The following is a 14,514-nucleotide window of genomic DNA, read 5'->3' on the forward strand; positions in this document are numbered from 1 at the left end:
CCCACTCTTGCCATGTTTATTCAACATAGTACTGGAAGTCCTAGCCACAGCAATTAGGCAGCAAAAACAAATAATAAGTATCCAAATTGGAAAGGAAGAAGTAAAACTATCCCTATTTGCTGATGATGTAATTTTATATATAGGAAAACCTAAAGATGCCACACCAAAACTGTTAGAACTAATAAAGGAATTCAGTAAAGTTGCAGGGTAAAAAAATCAATGTGTAAAAATATGTGGTGTAGGGACTTCCCTGGTGGTGCATTGGTTAAGAATCCTCCTGCCAATGCAGGGGACACAGGTCTGAGCCCTGGTCTGGGAAGATCCCATAAGCCACAGAGCAACTAAGCCTGTGTGCCACAACTATGGAGCCTGTGCTCTACAGCCCATGTGCCACAACTACTGAAACCCACACACTTACAGCCCATGCTCTGCAACAAGAGAAGCCACCGCAATGAGAAGCCGGCGCACTACAATGAAGAGTAGCCCGCGCTCACCTCAACTAGAGAAAGCTGGCAAGCACCAACGAAGACCCAATACAGCCAAAATAAATAAATAAATTTATTTATTTTTATGTTAAAAATTTTTTTAAATGTGCTGTATTCATACACTAACAATGAAATAGAAATAGAAATTAAGAAAACAGTGCCAGTTACAATACATCAAAAAGAATAAAATACACAGGAATAAGTTTGACCAAGGAGGTGAAAGACCTGTACACTGAAAACTATAAGACACTGTTGAAAGAAATTGAAGAAAACACAAATAAATGGAACGATGTTTTGTCCTCATGGATTGGAATAATATTATAGTAATGTCCATATGACCCAAAGCAATCTACAGATTCAATGCAATCCCTATTAAAATTCCAATGGGATTTTTCACAAAAACAGAACAAAAAAATCCTTAAATTTGTATGGAAGCACAGGTGATCTTGGATAGCCAAAGCAATCCTGAGAAAAAAAGAACAAATTTTGAGGCATCACACTCCCTGATTTCAAACAATATTTCAAACCTATAGTAATCAAAACAGTATGGTATTTGCATAAGAACAAACAATAGATCAATGGAAAAGAATAGAGAGCCCAGAAATAAACCCAAGCATTTATAGTCAATTAATTTACAGCAAAGGAGACAACATACAATGGAGAAAGAAAAGTCTCTTTGATAAATGGTGATGGGAAAATTGAACAGCCACATGCAAAAGAATGCAAGTCGACCACTGTCTTACACCAAACACAAAAATTAACTTAAAATGGATTAAAGACTTAAATGTAAAACCTGAAGCCATAAAACTCTTAGAAGAAAACAGGCAGTAAGCTCCTTGACTTCGCTCTTGGCAATATTTTTTTGGATCTTCCTCCAAAGGCAATGGCAACAAAAGGAAAATAAACAAATGCTACTACATCAAATGTTCTGCACAGCAAAGAAAACTATTTTTCTCTTTGGAAAAATGTCCGTTCAGGTCCTCTACTCATTTATCAATCTGGTTGTATGTTTGTTTCGTCATTGTTGTTATTGAGCTGTATGGGTTCTTTATATATTTTGAATATTAACTACTTAACAGATGTATGATTCGCACATATATTCTCTCATTCAGTAAGTTGCCTATTCATTTTGTTGATGGTTTATTTTACTGTGCTGAAGAGAGGGGTCTTCTTTGGATAGCAGTCTGGATGTGCAACTGAATGTACTCTGAGAGGAGTATCCCCACCATTACCCCCCACCATGTAACGTAATTATAGGTTGGCCAAAGAGAGGCTAGGGAACACCTATTTTCTCTAAGCAACAAGAAATACATCCAGGGGTCTGCAGGCCCAGGAACAATGCAAGATAATACACATGCCAATGGCCAAAGTTTTCATACTGTTAGCCCTGGGAACAGCCTTGCAGCCAGGAATGCTGACATCAACCAACTGCCAAATTCTAGATCCAGCTGAGCTACTTCCCCATGAGCTTCCAGGACCACTAGAATTTATCTCTCTTCACCTTTCTAAGCCCACCATTGTATTTGTTCTGGGAGACAATCTTCACAAGGGCTGATCCCCCTCCTTCATGCTTAGATGTAAATCCCCACTATTCTCGAGATACACTTTGACAGTTAATCTGAAGACCCCATCCCATAGCCTGACCCTTCATGTTGGATCAGATTTTCTATGGCTTACCCAGCAGTCAATTCCACTTAAAACTCAGTATGTTTCAGACTATTGTTCTTTTATCACAGCAAGCCAAGATGGATGATGAATAGAGTTAAAGCACTTAAAGTCCTTACGTTGTATTGTTGAGAATGATGGTAAAGATAATGACTATCTGTATAACTCAAGTTAAGTAGGGCACTTAAAAATTACTAGTGTAGGGCTTCCCTGGTGGCACAGTGGTTGAGAGTCCACCTGCCGATGCAGGGGACACAGGTTTGTGCCCCGGTCCGGGAAGATCTCACATGCCGCGGAGTGGCTAGGCCCGTGAGCCATGGCCACGGAGCCTGTGCGTCCGGAGCCTGTGCTCTGTAATGGGAGATGCCACAACAGTGAGAGGCCCGCATACCACACACACATGAAAAAATTACTAGTGTAACAATTGGTAGAAATATATTGTATATTTTCAGAACCAGTAGATAGGGAGAAAAAGTGAAATGAGAGAAATAAAATACCAATTAAAATAAAGGCTAGAAAGGAAGAAAATCAAGGAAAAATTGTAAGATTATAAGATAGAAATGAAAATAAGTTCAAAAATAAAATAGAATATCCAAATATATTAGAAATCACAATAAGTACAAATGGACTGATAATGTTTGAGGAACAAAATTTCCAAGCTTACTCCTATACTCCCAAATTAGAAAATTCATTCTTTTCAAACATATGTGAAACATTTATAAAAGTTAACCTCCTATTATGCTATCAACCCCAGCAACAAGTTTCAAAGTATTTAGTGTCATCCAGACTGATTTTCTGACCTTGATGCATTCCAATTAGAGACGTTATAAAAAGATGACACTAAAGCATACATTTGGAAATTCAAAAACATATTCACGTCAAAAATAAATTAGGATAGAAATTAGAAAACATGTAAAAATAGATAATACTGAAAGGACCAAATACAAAATAACAACCTGTTAGATGTAGCTAAAGTGGCCCTTTTTCAAAAAATAAAAGTGAACTAGTTAAAGAAGTTAGAAAAAGAAACATATTTAAATCAGAACACTGAAAATAATTTTTAAAATACAAAAACAAATATAAGAATAAAATATAGCTAGGAGATCAGTATGGTTGAAGGAAAGAGAAGCAAGTGTCGTAGAAGAAGTCAGAGAGGTAAGGGAGGGAAGAGGGCCAGATGATTCTGCCTTTCAAGTCATAGTGAAGACTTTACCTGGTACTCTGAATGAGCTGGGGAGTCGTGGGAGGGATTGTTTTCTTTTAATAGATCGTTATTGGAGTATAATTGCTTAACAATACTGTGTTAGTTTCTGTTGCACAACAAAGCAAATCAGCCATATACATATACATGTCCCCATATACCCTCCCTCTCGAGCCTCCCTCCCATCTTCCCTATCCCACCCCTCTAGGTCATTGCAAAGCACTGAGCCGATCTCCCTGTGCTATGCTGCTGCTTCCCACCAGCCAACTATTTTATATTCAGTAGTGTCTATATGTCAATGCTACTCTCACTTCGCCTCAGCTTCCCCCTCCCACTCCATGTCCACAAGTCCATTCTCTATGCCTACCTCTTTATTCCTGTCCTGCAACTAGGTTCATCAGCATCATTTTTTTTTAAGATTCCATATATGTGCATTAGCATACACTATTTGTTTTTCTCTTTCTGACTTACTTCACTCTGTATGACAGACTTTAGGTCCACCAACCTCACTACAAATAACTCAATTTTGTTTCTTTTTGTGGCTGAGTAATATTACATTGTATACATGTGCCACATCTTCTTTATCCATTCATCTGTCAATGGACATTTAGGTTGGTTCCATGTCCTGGCTATTGTAAATAGTGCTACAATAAACATTGTGGTACATGTCTATTTTTGAATTATGGTTTTCTCTGGGGATATGCCCAGTAGTGGGATTGCTGGGTCATATGATAGCTCTATTTTTAGTTTTTTAAGGAACCTCCATACTGTTTTCCATAGTGGTTGTATCAATTTACATTCCCACCAACAGTTCAGGAGGGTTCCCTTTTCTCCACACCCTTTACAGCATTTATTGTTTCTACATTTTTTGATAATGGCCATTCTGACTGGTGTGAGGTGATACCTCACTGTAGTTTTGATTTGCATTTCTCTAATAATTAGTGATGTTGAGTATCTTTTCATGTGCCTCTTGGCCATCTGTATGTCTTCCTTGGTGAAATGTCTATTTAGGTCTTCCACCCATTTTTTAACTAGAGTGTTTTTTGATATTGAGTTCCATGAGCTGTTTGTATATTTTGGAGATTAATCCATTGTCTGCTATTTCATTTGCAAATATTTTCTCCCATTCTGAGGGTTGTCTTGTTTATGGTTTCCTTTGCTGTGCAAAAGCTTTTAATTAAGTCCCATTTGTTTATTTTTGTTTTTATTTCTGTTACTCTATGAGGTGGGTCAAAAAAGATCTTGCAGTGGTTTATGTCAGTGTTTTTCCTATGTTTTCCTCTAAGAGTTTCATAGTGTCTGGTCTTACATTTAAGTCTTTAATCCATCTGGAGTTTATTTTTGTGTATGGTGTTAGGTAGTGGTCTAATTTCATTCTTTTACATGTAGCTGTCCAGTTTTCCCAGTACCACTTATTGAAGAGGCTGTCTTTTTTCCATTGTATGTTCTTGCCTCCTTTGTTGTAAATTAGGTGCCCATATGTTGTGGGTTTATCTCTGGACATTCTATCCTGTACCATTGATCTATATTTCTGTTTTTGTGCCAGTACTATACTGTCTTGATTACAGAAGGTTTGTGGTATAGTTTGAGGTCAGGGAGCCTGACTCCTCCAACTCTGTTTTTCTTTCTCAAGATTGCATTGGCTATTCGGGGTCTTCTGTGTTTCCATACAAATTGGAAAATTTTTTGTTCTAATTCTGTGAAGAATGCCATTGGTAGTTTGATAGGGATTGCATTGCATTGAATTTGTAGATTGTTTTGGGTAGTATATTCATTTTCACAGTATTGATTCTTCCAATCCAAGAACATGGTATATGTCTCCATCTGTTTATGTCAACTTTGATTAATTTCATCACTGTTTTATAGTTTTCTGAGTACAAGACTTTCACCTCCTTAGGTAGGTTAATTCCTAGGTATTTTATTCTTTTCGTTGCAATGGTAAATGGGAATGTTTCCTTAATTTCTCTTTCTGATTTTTCATTGTTGGTGTATAAGAATGTCAGAGATTTCTGTGCATTAATTTTGTATCCTGCAACCTTACCAAATTCACTGATTAGTTCTAATAGTTTTCTGGTGGCATCTTTAGGATTGTCTATATATAATATCATATCATCGGCAAACAGTGAGAGTTTTATTTAGTCTTTTCCAATTTGTATTCCTTTTATTTCTTTTTCTTCTCTGATTGCTGCAGCTAGGACTTACAGAACTATGTTGAATAAGAGTAGCAAGAGTGAACATCCTTGCCTTGTTCCTGATCTTAGTGGAAATGGTTTCAGTTTTTCACCATTGAGTATGATGTTTGCTGTGGGTTTGTCAAACAGGGCCTGTATTATATTGAGGTATGTTCCCTCTAGACCCACTTTCCAGAGAGTTTTTAATCATAAATGGGTGCTGAATTTTGTTGAAATCTTTTTCTGCATTATTGAGATGATAATACGGCTTTTATTCCTTAATTTGTTAATGTGGTGTATCACATTGATTGATTTGCATAAATTGAAGAATCCTTGCATCACTGGGATAAATCCCACTTGATCTTGGTGTATGATCCTTTTAATGTGCTGCTGGATTCTATTTTCTAGTATTTTGTTCACGATTTTTGCTTCTATGTTCATCAGTGATATTGGCCTGTAGTTTTCTTTTTTTGTGACACCTTTGTCTGGCTTTGGTATCGGGCTGATGGTGGCATCATAGAATGAGTTTGGGAGTGTTCCTCCCTTTGCTATATTTTGGAAGAGTTTGAGAAGGATAGGTGTTAGCTCTTCTCTAAATGTCTGAAATAATTAATCTATCTGGTTCTGGGCTTTTGTTTGTTGGAAGATTTTTAATCACAGTCTCAATTTCAGTGCTTGTGATTGGTCTGTTTATATTTTCTACTTCTTCCTGGTTCAGTTTCAGAAGGTTGTGCTTTTCTAAGAATTTGTACATTTCTTCGTGGTTGTCCATTTTATTGTCATATAGTTGCTTGTAGTAGTCTCTCATGATCCTTTGTATTTCTGCAGTGTCAGTTGTTACTTCTTTTTCATTTCTAATTCTATTGATTTGCTTCCTCTCTCCTTTTTCTTGATGAGTCTGGCTAAGGGTTTATCAATTTTGTTTATCTTCTCAAAGAACCAGCTTTTAGTTTTATTGGTCTTAGCTATTGTTTCCTTCATTTCTTTTTCATCTACTTCTGATCTGATATTTATGATTTCTTTCCTTCTACTATCTTTGGGTTTTTGTTTTATTTTGGTTTTGTTTTTTGGTTTTGCTATTTTTTTGCTATTCTTTCTCGAATTGCTTTAGATGTAAGGTTAGGTTGTTTATTTGAGATGTTTCTTGTTTCTTGAGGTAGGATTGTATTGCTAGAAACTTCCCTCTTAGAACTGCTTTTGCTGTATCCCATATGTTTTGGGTCGTCGTGTTTTCATTGCCATTTTTTTCTAGGTATTTTTTTATTTCCTCTTTGATTTCTTCAGTGATCTCTTGGTTATTTAGTAGCATATTGTTTAGCCTCATTGTGTTTGTATTTTTTACAGTATTTTTTCCCTTAATTGATATCTACTCTCATGGTATTGTGGTCGGAAAACATGCTTGATATGATTTCAGTTTTCTTAAATATTAAAGGCATGATTTGTGACCCAAGATATGATCTATCATTGAGAATGTTCCACAAGCACTTAAGAAGAAAGTGTATTTTGTTGTTTTGGGATGGAATGTTCTATAAATATCAATTAAGTCCATCTGGACTAATGTGTCATTTAAAGCTTGTGTTTCCTTATTTATTTTCATTTTGGATGATCTGTCCATTGGTGAAAGAGGGGTGTTAAAGTCCCCTATTATGACTGTGTTACTGTTGATTTCCCCTTTTATGGCTATTAGCATCTGCCTTATGTATTGAGGTGCTCCTATGTTGGGTGCATAAATATTTACAATTGTTATATCTTCTTCTTGGACTGATCTCTTATCATATGTAGTGTCCGTCTTTGTCTCTTGTAATAGTCTTTATTTTAAGTCTATTTTGTCTGATATGAGAATTGCTATACCAGCTTTCTTTTGATTTCCATTTGCATGGAATATCTTTTTCCATCCCCTTACTTTCATTGTGTATGTGTCCTTAGGTCTGAAGTGGATCTCTTGTAGACAGCATATATATGGGTCTTGTTTTTGTATTCATTCAGCAAGTTTGTGTCTTTTGGTTAGAGCATTTAATCCATTTACATGTAAGGTAATGATTGATAGGTATGTTCCTATTACCATTTTCTTAATTTGGGGGGGTTTGTTTTTGTAGGTCTTTTCCTTCTCTTGTGTTTCCTGACTAAAGAACTTCCTTTAGCATTTGTTGTAAAGCTGGCTTGGTGGTGCTGAATTCTCTTAGCTTTTGCTTGTCTACAAATGTTTTACATTCTCTGTCGAATCTGAATGAGATCCTTGCTTGCTAGAGTAATCTTGGTTGTAGGGTTTTCCCTTTCATCACTTTAAATATGTCCTGCCGCTCCCTTCTGCTTTGCAGAGTTTCTGCTGAAAGATCAGCTGTTAACCTTATGGAGATTCCCTTATATGTTATTTGTTGTTTTTCCCTTGCTGCTTTTGATATTTTTTCTTTGTATTTAATTTTTGATAGTTTGAGTAATATGTGTCTTGGCATGTTTCTCCTTGGATTTATCCTGTATGGGACTCTTTGTGCATCCTGGACTTGACTATTTCCTTTCCCATATTAGGGAAGTTCTCAACTATAATATCTTCAAATATTTTCTCAGACCCTTTCTTTTTCTCTTCTTCTTCTGGGACCCCTCTAATTTGAATGTTGGTGCATTTAATGTTGTCCCAGAGGTCTCTGAGTCTGTCTTCAATTCTTTTCATTCTTTTTTCTTTATTTTTCTCTGTTTTAGTTATTTCCACTATTTTATCTTCCAGGTTACTTATCCGTTCTTCTGCCTCAGTTATTCTGCTATTGATTCCTTCTAGAGAATTTTTAATTTCATTTATTATGTTGTTTATCATTGTTTGTTTGCTCTTTAGTTCTTCTAGGTCTTTGTTAAACCTCTTTTTGTATTTTCTCAATTCTATTTCCAAGATTTCGGGTTATCTTTACTATCATTACTCTGAATTCTTTTTCAGGTAGATTGCTTCTTTCCTCTTCAGTTGTTTGGTCTGGTGTGTTTTTACCTTGCTCCTTCATCTGCTGTGTATTTCTCTGTCTTCTCATTTTGTTTAACTCACCATGTTTGGGCGCACCTTTTTACAAGCTGCAGGTTCATAGTTCCCGTTGTTTTTGGTGTCTGTCCCCAGTGGGTGAGTTTGGTTCAGTGGCTTGTGTAGGCTTCCTGGTAGAGGGGAATTGTGCCTGTGTTCTGGTGGGTGGGGCTGGATCTTGTCTTTCTGGTAGGCAGGGCCATGTCCAGTGGTGTGTTTTGGGGTGTCTGTGAATTTAGTATGATTTTAGGCAGCCTCTCGTAATGGCTGTGGTTATGTTCCTGTCTTGTGTGTTGTTTGGCATGGGGCATCCAGCATTGGAGCTTGCTGGCTTTTGGGTGGAGCTGGGTCTTAGCGTTGATACAGAGATCTCCAGGAGATCCCTCGCCAATTGATATTATGTGGAGCTGGGAGGTCTCTGGTGGTCCAATGTCCTGAACTTGGCTCTCCCACCTTAGAGGCTCAGGCCTGACACCAAGCCAGAACACCAAGACCCTGTCAGCCACACGGCTCAGAAGAAAAGGGAGAAAAACAGATGGAAACAATTATTAAAATAAAACAAATAATATAAATTAAAAAAAGAAGAGAGCAACCAAACCAATAAATAAATCCACCAATGATAACAAGTGCTAAAAACTAAAGTAAAATAAACATAATACCAGAAACAAATTAGACACAGAAAGCAAACCCCAAGTCTATTCTTGCTCGCAAAGCCCACCACCTGAATTTTGGGAACATTCATTGTTGATTCAGGTATTCCACAGATGCAGGGTACATCAAGTTGATTGTGGGGATTTAATCCACTGCTCCTGAGGCTGCATAGAGAAATTTCCCTTTCTCTTCTTTGTTTGCACAGCTCCTGGGGTTCAGCTTTGGATTTGGTCCCACTCTCAGGTATCTCCTCTCCACCCAGACAGGAAGGGGTTAAAGCAGTGGCTAATTAGGGTGCTCTTGCTCATTCAGGCTGTGGGGAGGTAGGGGTACAATAGTTATAATTGGAATGCAGGGCGAGCCTGCAGCGGCAGAGGCCAGCATGACAAAGCAACATCCTGAGGCTTGCCGAGTGTTTGAGTGTTCTCCTGGGGAAGTTGTCCCTGGGTCACGGGACCCTGGCAGTGGCGGGCAGCACAGGCTCCCAGGGTGTTGTGTATGGATAGTTACCTGTGCTTGCACATAGGATTCTTGGTGGCTGCAGCAGCAGCATTAGCATTTCATGCCTGTCTGTGTGGTCTGAGCTGATAGCCATGGCTCACACCTGTCTCTGGAGCTCATTTCGGTGGTGCTCTGCCCTCTGTGGATACACGGGGATGGAATACCCTCTCCTTGCGCACCCCGAAACAATGGTCTCTCGCCTCTTAGGCAGGTCCAGATTTTTTCCTGGTCTCCCTCCTGGCTACCTGTGGCACAATAGCCCATTTCAGGCTGTGTTCACACAGCCAACCCCAGTCCTCTCCCTGAGATCTGACCCCCAAAGCCTGAGCCTCAGCTCCCAGCCCCCACCCGCCCTGGTAGGTGAGCAGACAAGCCTCTCAGGCTGGTGAGTGCTGGTTAGCATGGACCTTCTGGGCGGGAATCTCTCCGCTTTGCCCTCTGCACCCCTGTTGCTGTGCTCTCCAAGGTGACTCTGAATTTTCCCCCTCACCCACCCCCCATCTCTGCCAGTGAAGGGCCTTCCTTGTGTGTGGAAACTTTTCCTCCTTCACAGCTCCCTCCCAGAGGTGTAGGTCCCATCCTTATTCTTTTGTCTCTGTTTTTTCTTTTTTGTTTTGCCCTACCCAGGTATGTGGGGATTTTCTTGCCTTTGGGGAAGTCTGAGGTCTTCTGCCAGCATTCAGTAGGTATTTTGTAGTTGTTCCACATGTAGATGTATTTTTGATGTATTTGTGGGAAGGAAGGTGATCTCTATGTCTTACTCCTCCACCATTTTGAAGGTTCCACACCACATCTTCTTCAACCATTTATCTGTTGATGCACATTTAGATTGCTTCCATATCTTGACTACTGTAAATAGTGCAGCTATGAATATTGTTGTGTTTCCTTTCGAATTAGAGTTTTCATCTTTTCTTGATATATACCCAGGAGTGGGATTGCTGGATCATATGGTAGCTCTCTTTTCAGCTTTTTAAGGATCCTATAGACTGTTTTCCATAGTGGCTGCACCAATTTACATTCCCATCAACAGTGTAGGAGTGTTCCCTTTTCTCCACACCCTCTCCAGCATTTGTTACTTGTAGACTTTTTGATGGTGGCCATTCTGACTGGTGTGAGGTGAAACCTCATTGTAGTTTTGATTTGCATTTCGCTAATAATTAGTGATGTGAAGCATCTTCTCATGTGGCTGTTGGCCAGCTGGATGTCTTCTTTGGAGAAATATCTATTTAGGTCTTCTGCCCATTCTTTGATTGCACTGTTTGTTTTTTTGATATTGAATTGTATGAGCTGTCTGTATAAAAAAGTCACACTTAATAATTATTTTTGATGGAGAGAATGCAAGATGCAGATTGTCATCCTTTGACTATAGACTTATTCAAGACAATAATTCATGTCAAAACAAATTAAAAGCATGTGAAATATTCTCATAAATGAAACTCAGTATGTGTAATATCTCTCCAATTATCACATGAGTTATTTTTATACTAGTAATAATACATGGGAAAGAGATATTTAAAAGTTACTAACACTTATAGGAATTTAAAATTTCAGGGCTAAATATAACCTGGGATTTTACTGGAGTTGAGGCTGCAGAATAACCAGGAACTCTTTTACTTTTATTTCTTTACAAGCCTAGATAGTGATACATTGCAAGTTTTAGAAATCACTGGATCTTTCTAAGTAATTCCCAAGTGATTTCCTTAGAAAGAAAGTGCTGAATGTGATTATTCCTCCTTATATTGTAAATTGCACTCATTAGGAATTTGATGCGCACTTTTTTTCTCTGTAGAGCTGTCAGATTTTGATTAAAGGAGATACTGAAGGTTTGTTATACATACAAAGCAGAATTAAGTCAAAATTAACAAAATCAGTTTGAAAAGTAAATGAAGTAAAATCATTTATAATTATCAAGTGGAACCTAATGTACTTTTATGGTTTATTAGGCTTCTGTATGATGATTTATTTTGTATAGATAAACATATATTGCAATTAAATTTATGTAACTGCTCAGGTTCTCACCTCATTTTGTGGGGTTTCTACATAGGTCTAATTCAATGTCAACTCCTTTTTGTTTTAATTCAAGGGTTTTTTTGATCCCAATGATCTCTCCAGTCCTTAAAATTCAGTTTGAATTAGTTTGCAACTTCATCTCCAATATAAATTGAGAGAATTTAAATGTTCCTTGAACTTATATGGTTAAATTATAGTTATCAATAGAAATATAGAAATATCAATAGATATATATACTTTGAAAGAGCTAGTGAGGAATCTAAATATAACCATAGTTCTATTGTTGTGAAAATTAAGCAGTTTTTAGGAAAAACAGTATCACAATCTGACTAAAGGACAGTTTTAGCTGTGATTTCCATAACTTATATTGGGATGAAAAGTTTCCTGTTCCATTAAAAATGCATTAAAAAGCAAGTCATTAAATTATCAAAATAATAATGATATGCAAATAGTTTGATGCTTTGAGAATTACAACAGCAAAAATAACATTGTGTTTGTGTATTAATAATATAAGCAAGAAAATTCAATAAGGGATCATGGGCCTACAGTCTAATTAATGTAATGTGGCCAAGTTGCAGATACACAACATATTCCAATCTATATATTCAGCTAAACTGGATAAATGAGACATGCATTTATCTTGGTGAGGTTACAATAAAGATTTTTCAAGACTGAAATCAATCCTAATTTTTTGGCAGCTGATTTAATAACAAGTAATACCAAAATATGTACCATCACAAAAGCACCCTTTAAAAAAAGTTTACTGAGATCCAGGATTTTCCAGTAAAGCAGGGACTGGGGTAACCTTAGTGGGTCTGCCTTTCTGGAGAAGTCACATGAACTGCAGTAGTCCCAGCTGTGGGGTAGGCTGAAGAGGCAAGACCTGTGGGAGTGCACTTGTCATTTACAAGTATTTAATGTTCAAGCTTGTACTTATCAAGAATATAAATATACAGAATGGAGTACATGTTATTGTTCAAGATATCTTTGACCATTATACAGTATTAAAATTTTGATACTGGAAATTTTCATCATTTTATGTAACTTTGTCAGTTGTCTTTTACCTTATTGGATATAATGTAGGTAATCAGTTGGACTATGCAGGGGTTTTGAAGACAGACTTGGATTCCTATCACCATTCTTGCATTTATTAACCATGTAACCTTGAGCAACTTTGACCCACTGGGTCTCAGATTTGCTATCTGTGCAACAAGAATAATAATACCTACCTCAAATTAAAGGAGATAAGGCATATAAAGTGTCTAAGAGAGTGCCAACATATATAAGAGACTCAAAAATGTTAGTAACTGCCTCTTGATGAATGTCTTTTGCTATTGGGCGACTTGGCCACCCCCTTCTCATTTCTCTCTCCATCATCCTGAAACTGCCTTTTCCAGAATCACCTGCCTCCATGATACTGGATTATATTCTCCTTCTTCTAGCTGCTCACATGAGATTTGGGAAGTGGACGAGAAAGAAAAGCCATTATTCTCTGGTGGCATGTGTGGGCAGAGGTTTAGAAATTGGCAGCCTACTAATCATCTTCTTCAGGGTTGAAGGCAGTTGAAGTTATTGGTGATGAGGTCCCTGTAGCCCCTCTTCTTCCAGATTTCCTGAAAAATCAGCTATGGCCCTCTTTTCTACCCCAGGTTTTCAATAGTTGCATAAGCCTCTAATTCCCTGTATTAAAGCACTTTTTGCTCAGAATACCTAAGAAAGCTAGTCTTCTTGTGACTGAACTGTGGCAGATTCTTGAAAGACACTATTATCCTTCTAGTTCTGACTGCTGGTAGATGGAGCCCCACTTACTTGACCTCTCTGTTGTACTTGATGATGTTGATATTTGGCATATTTGGCTTCTTTCACATGTTCCTGGCCACTATTTAGCATGAGCTTATGTGGGACCATTTTCTTCAGCCTCTTCTTAAATGTTGTGCACCCTTGCATTCCATTCTTTTTTTTAATTAAAAAAATTGTTACTGAAGTATAGTTCATTTACAATGTTGTGTTAGTTTCCATTGTACAGCAAAGTGAATCAGTTATACATATATCCACTCTTTTTTAGATTCTTCTCCCATATAGGCCATTAGAGAGTACTGAATAGACTTCCCTGTGCTATACAGTAGGTTCTTATTAGTTATCTATTTTATATATAGTAGTGTGCATATGTCAATCCCAATCATCCAATTTAACCCTACCCCCCTTTCCCTCTTGGTAACCATAAGTTTGTTTTCTATGTCTGTGAGTCTATTTCTGTTTTGTAAATAAGTTCATTTGTATCATTTTTACTAGAATCCACATGTAAGTGATATCATATGACAGCTGTCTGTCTCTGTCTGTCTTACTTCACTTTAGCATGATAATCTCTAGGTCAATCCATGTTGCTGAAGAATATGGAACGTTTCACGATTTTGCATGTTGTCCTTGCACAGGGGCCGTGCTAATCTTCTCTGTATTGTTCCTATTTTAGTATATGTGTTGCTGAAACGAGCACCTGAGTTCCATTCTTGAGTCTTCTTTTACTGTATACATTATCCTTATGTTATTTTCCACTTGCTCACTATCCCAAGATTATGTATCTTTAGCCCAGAAAAATTTAAATGAATGTATAAATGAAGTAGAGAAAGAAAATTGAATGGGAAGAGAAAAAGTATACCTTTAATATACATTGTTTTAAGTGAGTGTATTTATTCTATCTACAGAAAAGAGAACATCTAAATTCTAGAGATTTTAAAACACATTCAGGATGTTCAATTTGCTGTATTTCTAGTGATGAAAAATGTAACAGAATAGAGAAGATGCTGATTTAAGTAAACTAAGAGGAAATTT

At 37.4% G+C, this 14,514-nt stretch overlaps 1 non-coding gene across 1 annotated transcript; it reads right to left on the bottom strand.

Annotated features, from left to right (window-relative positions):
- Nucleotides 1-14,072: 14,072 nt before the first annotated feature.
- On the bottom strand, nucleotides 14,073-14,179 carry LOC131749128 (U6 spliceosomal RNA). Its single transcript, XR_009333235.1, has one exon. It is a non-coding gene; the product is annotated as a U6 spliceosomal RNA (small nuclear RNA).
- Between the last annotated feature and the right edge of the window lie 335 nt (nucleotides 14,180-14,514).

Source organism: Kogia breviceps, chromosome X (genome assembly GCF_026419965.1).
Source record: "Kogia breviceps isolate mKogBre1 chromosome X, mKogBre1 haplotype 1, whole genome shotgun sequence".
Lineage (NCBI taxonomy): Eukaryota > Metazoa > Chordata > Mammalia > Artiodactyla > Physeteridae > Kogia > Kogia breviceps.